The 11,482-nt window shown below is 36.2% G+C and overlaps 1 long non-coding RNA gene across 1 annotated transcript; it reads left to right on the forward strand.

Moving 5' to 3' along the window:
- The first annotated feature begins 6,208 nt into the window (after positions 1-6,208).
- Positions 6,209-8,769, forward strand: LOC128552611 (uncharacterized). Its single transcript, XR_008369122.1, has 3 exons — positions 6,209-6,355; positions 6,871-6,985; positions 8,646-8,769. It is a non-coding gene; the product is annotated as an uncharacterized LOC128552611 (long non-coding RNA).
- The last annotated feature ends 2,713 nt before the right edge of the window (positions 8,770-11,482 follow it).

Raw genomic sequence — 11,482 nt, forward strand, 5'->3', positions numbered from 1 at the left:
CAAAGTTTTTTCTAGCTCACCTGAGCACGAAGTGCTCAAAGGTGAGCTTTAGTGATTACCCTGTGTCCGGCGTCCGTCCGTCCGTCGTCGGTCGTCGTCAACAATTTGACTGTTAACACTCTAGAGGTCATATTATTGGCCCAATCTTAATATAACTTAGTCAGAATGTTACCTTCGATAAAATCTTGGACGAGTTTGATATTGGGTCATCTGGGGTCAAAAACTATGTCATCAGGTCAAATCAAAGGAAAAGATTGTTAACACTCTAGAGGTCGCAATTTTGGCACAATCTTAATGAAACTTAGTCAAAATGTTACACTCAATAAAATCTTGGACGAGTTCGATACTGGGTCATCTGGGGTCAAAAACTGTGTCACCAGGTCTAATCAAAGGAAAAGTTTGTTAACAATCTAGATGTCACATTTTTGGCCCAATCTTAATGAAACTTAGTCAGAATGTTACCCTTAATAAAATCTTAGAGGAGTTCGATATTGGGTTACCTGGGGTCAAAAACTAGGTTACCAGGTTAAATCAATGGAAAAGATTTTTAACAATGTAGAGGCCGCATTTATGATTATATCTTCATGAAACTTGATCAGAATGTTAATATTGATGATCTTAAGGTTCAGTTCGAATCTGGGTCATGTAGGATTAAAAACTAGGTCACGGGGTCAAATCAAACGAAAAGCTAGTTAACACTTTAGAGGCCACATTTATGACCATATCTTAATGAAACTTAGTCAGAATGTTAATCATGATGATCTTTAGGTCAAGTTTAAATCTGGGTCAGCTGGGGTCAAAAACTAGGTTATTAGGTCAAATCAAAGTAAAAGCTTGTTAACACTCTAGAGGCCACATTTATGACTGTATCTTCATGAAACTTTGTATCTTCATGAAACTTAGTCAGAATGTTAAACTTGATGATCTATAGGTCAAGTTTGAATCTGGGTTATGTTGCGTCAAAAACTAGGTCACGGGGTCAAATCAGAGGAAAAGCTAGTTAACACTTTACAGGCCACATTTATGACCATATCTTAATGAAACTTTGTCAGAATGTTAATCTTGATGATCTTTAGTCAATAGGTCAGGTGAGCGATACCTGGCCTTCATGGCCCTCTTGTTTTTACAATTGAGGGTTTTAACAACAAAATTCTGACAATTGTTACATGTGATTCCTCTTTAGTTTGAGGAAATAAAGAATGCTGTCAGCATCAGATGACCATTACTTCTACAATCAAAACAATCTGATTTTTGTAAAAAAACAACTGATTTTTGAAAAAGAAGGAATGTAGGAATACCATATAAGTGTTAAAGCATCTCAAATGACTTATCACAGACATTTCAACCCTTAACAACCTAAGTGGTCCTATTACAACTAATATTAAAAGCGAATCAGAAGGATGAAGCCAAAACTGGTTAAACTTACACATTATTGTCTTGTATCAACAGGGATTGTTATTGATTTAGTATATATGAGTGCTATATTTATTGCTAGAAGAAAATTTATAAGATCTAAGAGGCAGTTGGGATATATGAGAAACTCTGAACATTTGTTTAATAAGTCACTAACAATAAGTTTTGATCCTAAAATAAATGTTTGTTTTTTTTTTGTAAGTTTTTACACAACCCACCATTCCTAACAGACTAAGCATTTCCTCAGTCAGTGTGCTAGAGTAATTTCTGGTTTCTGATGTGTTACCTTATCAAGCATTGCTTTCTATAATCTTTTCAACACATTATTTTACAGGCTGATGCTAGTGAACGTTTACGTCAGAATGGTCTTTCACACATGTACCCCCATCCAGTGCTCATCACGCAAACACGCTCCTGCCCACTGGAACCCCAACCCCCACCAGAGAAGATTCCTGCCTGGAAATTGATAAGACCCCGTAACCTGTTGGTAAGTTTCGAAGCTTCTTAAATGCAAAATATTATTTTCATTTAACAAGTGTTTAAAGCTTAAATCAAAATCAAGAGAGTGTAATCAGTTGTGCATTGTGCGATTTACCTCTACCATGTAGAGACGTTTTTGATTAGTTGAATGCACCAAGTATTAGTTGTTTCTGGTGTGATTTGTAGGAATACCGTAGAGAATTGGTGTTAAATCCAACACAACAAACAGAATTTGTTATCATACTGAATAAAAAAGAAATGAACTGATATGGAGTGATTAGATATATAGAAGGATTTGTTATATGAGCCGCACTATGAGAAAACCAGCATAGTGGCTTTGTGACCAGCATGGATTCAGACCAGCCTGCGCATCCGCACAGTCTGGTCTGGATCCATCCTGTCTGCTTTCAAAGCCTATTGCAATTAGAGAAACCGTTAGTGAACAGCATGGATCCTTTCCAGACTGCGCGGATCCATGCTTGTCGCATATGGTGCAGCTCATATATCATTTTCTATATTGAACTATGTCAGCTGAGCCGGAGCCTCCCAAACCTATACAATGTCTAGAGATTACCTCCCCTTTTGTCAACTATAAAGTTAGACCTGTGCCTATACCTACAGATACGTAAGTATACAATTTTTGTTTCTTTGAGATGGCTCCAGTATCCTGAACTGATTTTTATGCCCCCGAAGGGAGGCATATTAGTTTTCAACTGTCCGTCCGTTCGTTTGTTAGTTCGTTAACTTTTTGCATGAAGGCACTTTACTCGCGAACCACTGCACCCAGGGCCTTCAAACTTCACATGCTGATAGTAGTTATTGAGTACACGACCCCTACTGACTGGGGTCACCAGGTCATAGGTCAAGGTCACCAGGTCAAAGGTCAAGGCGCTGCGATGGCATTTGTCACCATTAGTGACAGCTCTTGTTTTTTTTAAACTGATAGCCAATAGGTAACAATGTTTAACATATAAACCTAGGTCTGTGGTTATAAAGCTTAGAAATGTATAAAAAAGAAGAAAGTAGCTTTAAATATATGCTAAAGTGAAAAGTGTCTTGCTTGAGTGCAAAATGACCTATTTAAATATACAGACTTTGCTTGAATCCCGGCTTGTGTAATAAAATTAGTACCATGCTCAGACAGATCCCCATTTCAGTCACACTGACACAGAACCAACTTAAAGTTTTTGTTTTGTAGACATAGACCCAAGTCAGCGCTTGAACGTGGTGGGACAAGGTCTCGACCAGGAACCGGCAATGTAACATCTATTGAAGAAACAGATGAGAATGCTCCAGAACCGGAACCAACACCTCCTAAAGAAGTTTTTGTATATTAAACTAGAACTTATTATCATGTGTAGCGGTGCATGTGAAATACAAATACATTGACCCTTACAGTTTTGTACCATGTAAATAGTTGCAGCAGTAGTTTTTTGGTGTTGGGTTAAAATTATTTAATACAGAAATACAATTTACCATAATATTATGTCCCCCTTTGAAGAAGTGGGGGTATATTGCTTTGCATCTGTCGGTCATTTCGTATGTTGGTCTGTTGGAAAAGCGAACGATTTCCACCAAATACCTGGAGAACCACCTTACCAATGACCTTTAAACATGACAGTATGGTGGGGCTTATCAAGTAGATGACCTCCATATTATTGGATTTAAACGTCAAGGTCACAGGGACTGTATACGTGAAAACAGTTTCCACCAAGTAATTTGAGAATCGCTGGACCCAGAAACTTTCAATTTGGTAGCAGGATTGGGCAAATAAAGTAGCCTATTGTTCGTGGGTTCAATAAGTCAAAGTTAAAGTCACAGAGACAGTAACCTTGAAAACAGTTTATGCCCTTTATCTTTGGAAATGCTTGACACAGAAACTACAAAACTAGTAGCATGATTGTGCTTATGAACTAGATGACCCCTGTTGTGTTTGGGTCAGTAGAACAAAGGTCAAGGTCACAGGGACCAGAACCTTGAAAACAAGTTCTGCCCAATAACTTGAGAACCAATTGACACTGAACCTCCAGCATAATTTGGCTTATGAAGGAAGTGACTCCTATTGTTTTGGTATCAGTAAGTCAAAGATCAAGGTCACAGGAGCCAGAATCCGCAAAATGGTTTCTGTTCAGTAACTAGAAAACCACTTGATTAGAACCTTCAAACTTGAAAGTTTGGTTGAGAATATGAATTAGATGATTTCTATTGTTTTAGGGGTAAATAGGCCAAAGGACAAGGTCATAGGGAACTGAACATAGAAATTGGTTTCCACCAAAAAAATTGACTAAGAACCTTCAAATTTGATAGAATGATTGAACTTACATAGTAGGAGACTCCTATAGTTTTAGGGTCAGTAAGTAACATGTCAAGGGCATAGGGGCCTGAACCTTGAAAACACTTTCCATTTAATGACTTGAGAAGCACTTGACTCATTATCTTTTGACTTGAAAGCATGATTAGGCATATGAAACTTGACCAGACCTATTGTTTTAGGGTAGGTCAAAGGTCAAGCTCATTATGATGACATGGCTGAAAACAGGACAGGCCATCAAGGAGGCATACATGTTTTAGGAACGACTCTTGTTCCTATTATTTTTGCATGAATAAAACACGCCTGTCACTGGCTTAAAGGTTGTTCTTCAGCACATGGATATCACGAATATAACATTTATTAAAGAAAAATAGTGAAAGATAAATATGTAGTATGCCTTTTGCTTTGTTTACCAGGTTTATTTTATCAAATTTTTTGTCAGCGTTTTTTACGATTTTGATTAGCTTGCTGTGGTAAAAGGCTTCTTTAATGCATGTGAAATCCATATCCCCATATTTCGGACCCATCTACTCAAAACATATTGAAGCATTATTTTATTGTTGTTTAATACCTGTACAGTTTGCTGCCTATTTTGTAACACTATTTTAAGTAATGGAGGAAATAGAGCTTTCACTAATTGCAATAGTGTTTATCATAATTTTAAACCCAGCTTTTAATGGAATAGTGCTTTTCTTAACCTTAAAACCAGGCCATAAATGTAACAGTGATTTTCTTTTTCTTAATCCTAGCTGTTAATTTAACTGTTGTTTATATGCAGTACTACGGAAATGTTTGTAAATTGTGTGTAACCTTATTTCATTAAATATTTACAGGCAGCACAGGGAGGCTATGATGACAAGGCACCATACTATCTCTGTATCCTTTTAAATTTGCATTGCCATTCCTCCCAACCAGAATCTCTGAAAATTAGGATCTCTTAAATGAGCCATACTGTTACCTTCTAATTTTCCTCTTCTAGTAACAACCCTGGGGCAAACAGCACTGTACCATACATGGAAAATCTTCAATAACAGAATTTTTCCTGTGGTTTTAAGCCTTGTTTTAAATAATTTTAAAGTGGATTTGTTAGTGGGTATTACTCAGAGAATTTTGATTTTTTCTGTAAACTGCTGATTGGGTTTCTCAGGTAAGGATAATGGTTGAAACAGTTTGTACTGCATATTTGAGTTTCTTGAATTAGATATCATGGTAATTTAGTTTTATCTTACTCTTATAACATTCCTTGACTTGTATTAAGTTGTTGACAGTCTTCAACCAACTGAGATTGTTGTATCATTTTCCTCGCTGTCGCGCTGGCCCGAGCCCCCGCCCCCTCCGGTAGAGGAGAAGAAGTCTCATACAAGTATTAAAGGGGCGAAGGATAGAGTTGATGACAAGGAGGCTACCAATGTAACAAGCAGTAGTGTCCTCGAGGGTGTGGTTTAAATCTATGTTTCTCTGTATAGAAGTTTCTCTGTATAGAAAAAGGCATTTTAATATTTGTGTACTTTACAGTATAATAATTCATATCATCATAACGCAAGTAATGTAATGCAGGAATAGAATATTCTGAAATGTTTTCTGGCAGATATGGTTCTAGCAGCTAAGTTTTGGAAGTTTTTAGGTTTGAGTTTGGCTGTGGTCTCGAAAATGAAACTGGTTAACAAAAAATAAAGAAGAGAGGAGTGGAAAAACATCAACCTATGTAAACAATCAGTCTGATACTTAAGAATATAAAGATGGAAAAGTTTGTTATAAAAATTTAGCAGGGTAAGGGTTAAGAATATACTTCAGAATAAACTGAAAATGAGCAAATGTTATAACCAGAATTTTTTACACAGTCATGACAGGGTTATTATACTTTGCAGGGAGCTAATAGATGTTTCGTCCTTGTAATGAATAGTTAAAGCTTGGTAAAATATATGAAATAATTTTTTTTCTCATTTTAGTCTTGCAGAATATTTGACGGATGATAAATTTGATTATTTCCCTTTGAGATTCAATAGCTAGTGAGAAGGCAGCCCCTCCAACTTTTACCCCTGGTACACTTGTAGCTGAACCATATTCCTGGAAGAGTCTGGTAACCGGTCAACCGATACTCCGGCTAAGATCATCAGCAATCAGAGCTGCTGTGCTGTGTTTACCAGCTGGGTAAGTAAAGTTCTCTTGCTTTTTTTCATTTGTGTGCTGAAAAGTTTACCCTCATAATCCTAATAAATTAGGGTTGGAATGTTTTGTCTTATCAATCAAGTGCAGCTCTAAAATGGGGATTCTTTAGAGCGAAAACATAAAGCTCAGTTGTTTTTACTTGAAGTACAGTTAGAATAAAACAATGTGCAAATTACAAGTGAAATCATGCTGCAGTCAAAATGCAACAAGGATCAGTATTAATCCAGTCACCTAAGTCTTTGGTGTGGTTCTTCAACTCCACATTTATACTTCAGTTTTATACAAATCTTACTGTTGATCACATTTGCCAACATGTTTTAAACATGGCTTCATTTCATGATGTTAATTCACTCTGCCAGGAGCAGGATCAAATAGTCGTTCATTGAAGTGGGCTGATTCAAATATTCACAACTCATGTATTTCGAGTTGTTTGAACAGTATTTCCTATTTGTGCAATTTGAATATTGTTCGATTTATGATTTTTTTTTCCATTTTAGACGCCATGTTTTGAAGTTTATGATGTGAGGTCCACTAGGGTATCATGTCCATCTGTGCTCATCTACACAGTTTGTGTTTGGCGATGAAGAAACAGTTATGGCACAGCTTACAAAGGTACAGTACTTACCATCATTCAGTCATAGTTACTTCCACATCATTCAGTCATATTTACCTCCACAGCCTTCAGTCATACTTACCTCCACAACATTCAGTCATAGTTACCTCCACAGCATTCAGTCATACTTACCTCCACAGCATTCAGTCATAGTTACCTCCACAGCATTCAGTCGTAGTTACCTCCACAGCATTCAGTCCTAGTTACTTCCACAGCATTCAGCCATTTTTGTCTCCACAGCATTCAGACATATTTATCTCCCCTGCATTCAGACATATTTACCTCCCCAGCATTCAGTCATATTTACCTCCCCAGCATTCAGACATATTTATCTCCCCAGCATTCAGTCATATATACCTCCCCAGCATTCAGAAATATTTATCTCCCCAGCATTCAGTCATATTACCTCCCCAGCATTCAGACATATTTATCTCCCCAGCATTCAGTCATATTTATCTCCCCAGCATTCAGTCATATTTACCTCCCCAACATTCAATCTTGGTCATTGTTGGAAGCAGTATCAGTTCTAATAATCATCAAAAATGGATATCAACCACAATAGGGAGCTAACCAGTTGTTGGTTGTTTTTCTTTCTGTACAATCCAAAAGCATGCTAGAGAGAAATTTACTTAACCTTGTTATGCCCCCATTTTTTTTTTTTTTTGTGTGGGGGGGGGGGGGTGCATTTAGATTTGCCCTTGTCCGTCCTTGCGTCTGTCCTCCGTCCGTCCGTCCTTCCGTCCTTCCGAGAATGTTGTGTTGTGCGTAGCTCCAAAAGTATTTGAAGTAGAGTCACAAAACTTTACACGAATGTTAGTCAGCATGTGTAGTTGTGCACCTGGGGTTTCGCGTCCGGATTCATTTAGTCGTGTAGGAGTTATGGCCCCTGGCTTTGTAAAAATTGGTCATTTTAATGTTGTGTCGTGCATAGCTCCAAAAGTATTTGACCTAGAGTCACAAAACTTTACAGGAATGTTGGTCAGCATGTGTAGTTGTGCACCTGGGGTTTTGTGTCTGGATTCATTTAGTTATGTAGTAGTTATGGCTCCTGACTTAGTAAAAAATTGGTCATTTTAATGTTCTGTCGCACGTACCTCCAAAAGTATTTGACCTAGAGTCACCAAAGATTACAGGAATGTTGGTCAACATGTGCAGTTGTGCACCTGGGGTTTCGCGTCCGGATTCACTCAGTCATGTAGGAGTTATGGCCGCTTACTTAGTTAAAAATTTATCATTTTAATGTTGTGTCGCACGTAGCTCCAAAAGTATTTGACCTAGAGTCACCAAAGTTTAAAGGAATGTTGGTTAGCATGTGCAGTTGTGCCCCTGGGGTTTTGCGTCCAGATTCATTCAGTCATGTAGGAGTTATGGCCCCTGACTTAGTTAAAAATTGGTCATTTTAATGTTGTGTTGCGCATAGCTCCAAAAGTATTTGACCTAGAGTCACCAAAGTTTAAAGGAATGTTGGTCAGCATTTGTGGTTGTGCACCTGGGGTTTCGCGTCCAGATTTATTCAGTATTGTAGGAGTTATGGCCCCTGACCTGGGAAAAAGTTTGTGTCCTTTGTCATGTAGTGTGGGCATCTGTGTCCCACGGACACATTTCTAATTAAATAATATTTTGGATTTTATTTCTTAGAGGCATTTCATTTTTTAACAGGAAAGCTGTATATTTGTGGACAATGCTAGCCAGGTGATCAGCTGTATTGGGAATGTATCAATGTGTTTGGAGACCAAGAAGAGTTTGTAAAGGCATGGAGGGAACTGACACAAGCGCACTGCCCATACCAAAATGAAAAACAAATGTCAAAACAACATCACTTCAAGGTAACCTTAATCGTTTCAAAAGTATTTTCAAAAATTGGTATATCAGAGCAGTACTATTTCAAGTTTTTTAACTCACATTTCATGTCAGAGAAATGTCAAAACAGTACCATTTCAAGGTGATGTTGAAACAAATTATTTGCTTTGTAATGTTTAAACAACAGCAACTTAAATCAAACTATGTCAAACAAAGTAGTAGTTTCATAATGGCTTTCCTACAAAGTGTTATACATGTATTACAGTCATGACAATGTTGTAACAATTTTAATTTAAGGGTATACCAATCCAAGATCATTTCAAGGTAGGTTGTTAAAATTTAGCAACAAGATCATTTTAAAGTATTGTCTAATGCTTCACATAAATGAATCATGAAAGCAGCACCAGATAGAATGCCATAACAAACAGATTCTGTTGAGGTAGATGTCCCATGATGACTGTTGGCAGCTTTCAAGTTATTAAGTATTCACTTCAGCCATAATTTATAAAATGTGACTCAAACATGCACATAGTATTCTGTAAAAATGAAGAATGTTGAAATCGCGTACGGAAGATATTTAATTTGCCTGTTGCTATTATGGGTCCTCTACCTTAATATTCTTTCACAGCATTTCCATTATACAAATGCCACTAAAAAGCAGTATGATCATGTTATCCCTTCAGAGTAAAGTCATTGAAATAATGCCACTTTGATATTTTGTCTTTAACTATATCACTTTAGAATAATATCATCAAGAATGTCAATTTATGGCAGTGTTTTAACAATATCACTTTAAAGGAATGTCATCAATAATGTCACATAACAGTATCACTTTTAAAGTTATGTCATCAATGTCACTCCAAGGCAATGTTCTAAATGTCACTTTAAAGTAATATCATTTATAATGTCACTCTAAGGCGATATCTTCTAGTTAATGTAATTAAAAAATTTCACTTTAGGTCAGTGTCATAAAGATATCACTTCAGATTGATGTCATCATAATAATGTCATATTGCTATAATGTCTAAAAGAGATTACTTTAAAGTTTTGTCATCATACAAATATCACTTTCCAGGTTTATGTCAACAAATGTAAAAAGATCTCTTCAAAATAATGGCAAAAGAGTATTATTTTAACCTTTAGCATGCTAAATTTCTAAAATGTACTGGTCCATCTGGTCCATCATTCAATTTGGGCAGTACCACTCATTATTGAAAGGGGTGTTCACTGAAAATTTACTGACTAAATAGCTAACAGTACTGTGACAGGAAAGGCCGTACCGGCGACAGTAACCATCAGAACAAATCAACACCCTTTACAATATTTACAAATTTATTTACAAAAGATGATTATTAACAATGAATAGATATGAAAAGAAAAAACAAACTGATTATAAGAAAGAAAGAAAAAAGAAAGTTCAGTATCTCTAGATACAAAAGTTCTTATAGTTCCATTCTAATCTGACGTGACACAGTTCTTTAATTTAATTGTGAACTTTAAGTAGCACAAACAATTTATGACAACATATCTTCTAGTCCAGTCCCTTTAAACCGTGAATACGTTGATTCCGTATTGGCTCCCTATGGTGGTAGGTGATTGCATCCCTGAGCTGACTTCAGAGGATAACAAAAATCATCGTCTTTGCGGTTTACGGCACAACCATGGGACGAAAGCTCTGCGCTGGGAATATCACATCCAGGCGAGTGAAGACAAGTGAACCTCGGACATTGTACTTCCGGGTTATGACATCACCAGGTAAAATCGTCTGGCGGAAGAAGCTAAAATATATAACATATGGTAAGCACCATAGCAAAACAAATAAGTCAGGGCATAAAACTGCTCCTTTGGGTACACCATACCTCCGTAGGCTCCCATAAATAATACGTGCTACTTATACAAAACATATGTGCTACTAAGTTCAAACGTCACATGATTAAAATACGTCACTTATTACTTCCATTATTACAAAGATTACTTACTTAAAAGACTAAAGTTAAAGTATGAAAAAGATATGAAAAGCATATGATGAAACATTATAGATACGGAAATGATAAACTGCAGCTATTATTTACAACTACAAATTAACAAAATTCAATATAAATCAAACGTTATATCATAGTTGGTATCGATATAATATCTAATGCCATACACTACAACGGACATTAATTAGATGTGCTATAGACTGGCACACAATTACAAATTACAATAATATATGCATACATGGTATTAGACTTGCCATATAGATTTATACATAACAATACAATGCAGTAATGGCGTTCCATAATTAACAAAATGTTTGACATAAGTTTTTGAAACAGTGCTTTACAATTATCACGATACAAATTTCAGTATAAATCTAATATCTTATATAAATGAAACATTTTAGATTCCTCTTTCGAAATAATTTACAAAAGTCTGAAAAATTTAATAAATCATCCTGACATACCAAAACTAGCCAAAATCATGTGCCGAAAAGTAAATGTTACAGAATTCTGTAGAATGAACAAAAATTTACCAAATAAAAATCGTAATGCAAAAATCATACAAAAATCTAACAAATAAATTTCTTACCTCGATCGAGCATAAATTTCTAGCAAGAAAATAATTCAGACATAGATTCGTCTATAATGTCGGAAGGCATATTTAGTCCAGTCTATTTAAAGGGTAATGTCCCGCCAAATACTAAATTTCATGGG

Source organism: Mercenaria mercenaria, unplaced genomic scaffold (genome assembly GCF_021730395.1).
Source record: "Mercenaria mercenaria strain notata unplaced genomic scaffold, MADL_Memer_1 contig_2953, whole genome shotgun sequence".
NCBI classification, from domain to species: Eukaryota; Metazoa; Mollusca; class Bivalvia; order Venerida; family Veneridae; genus Mercenaria; species Mercenaria mercenaria.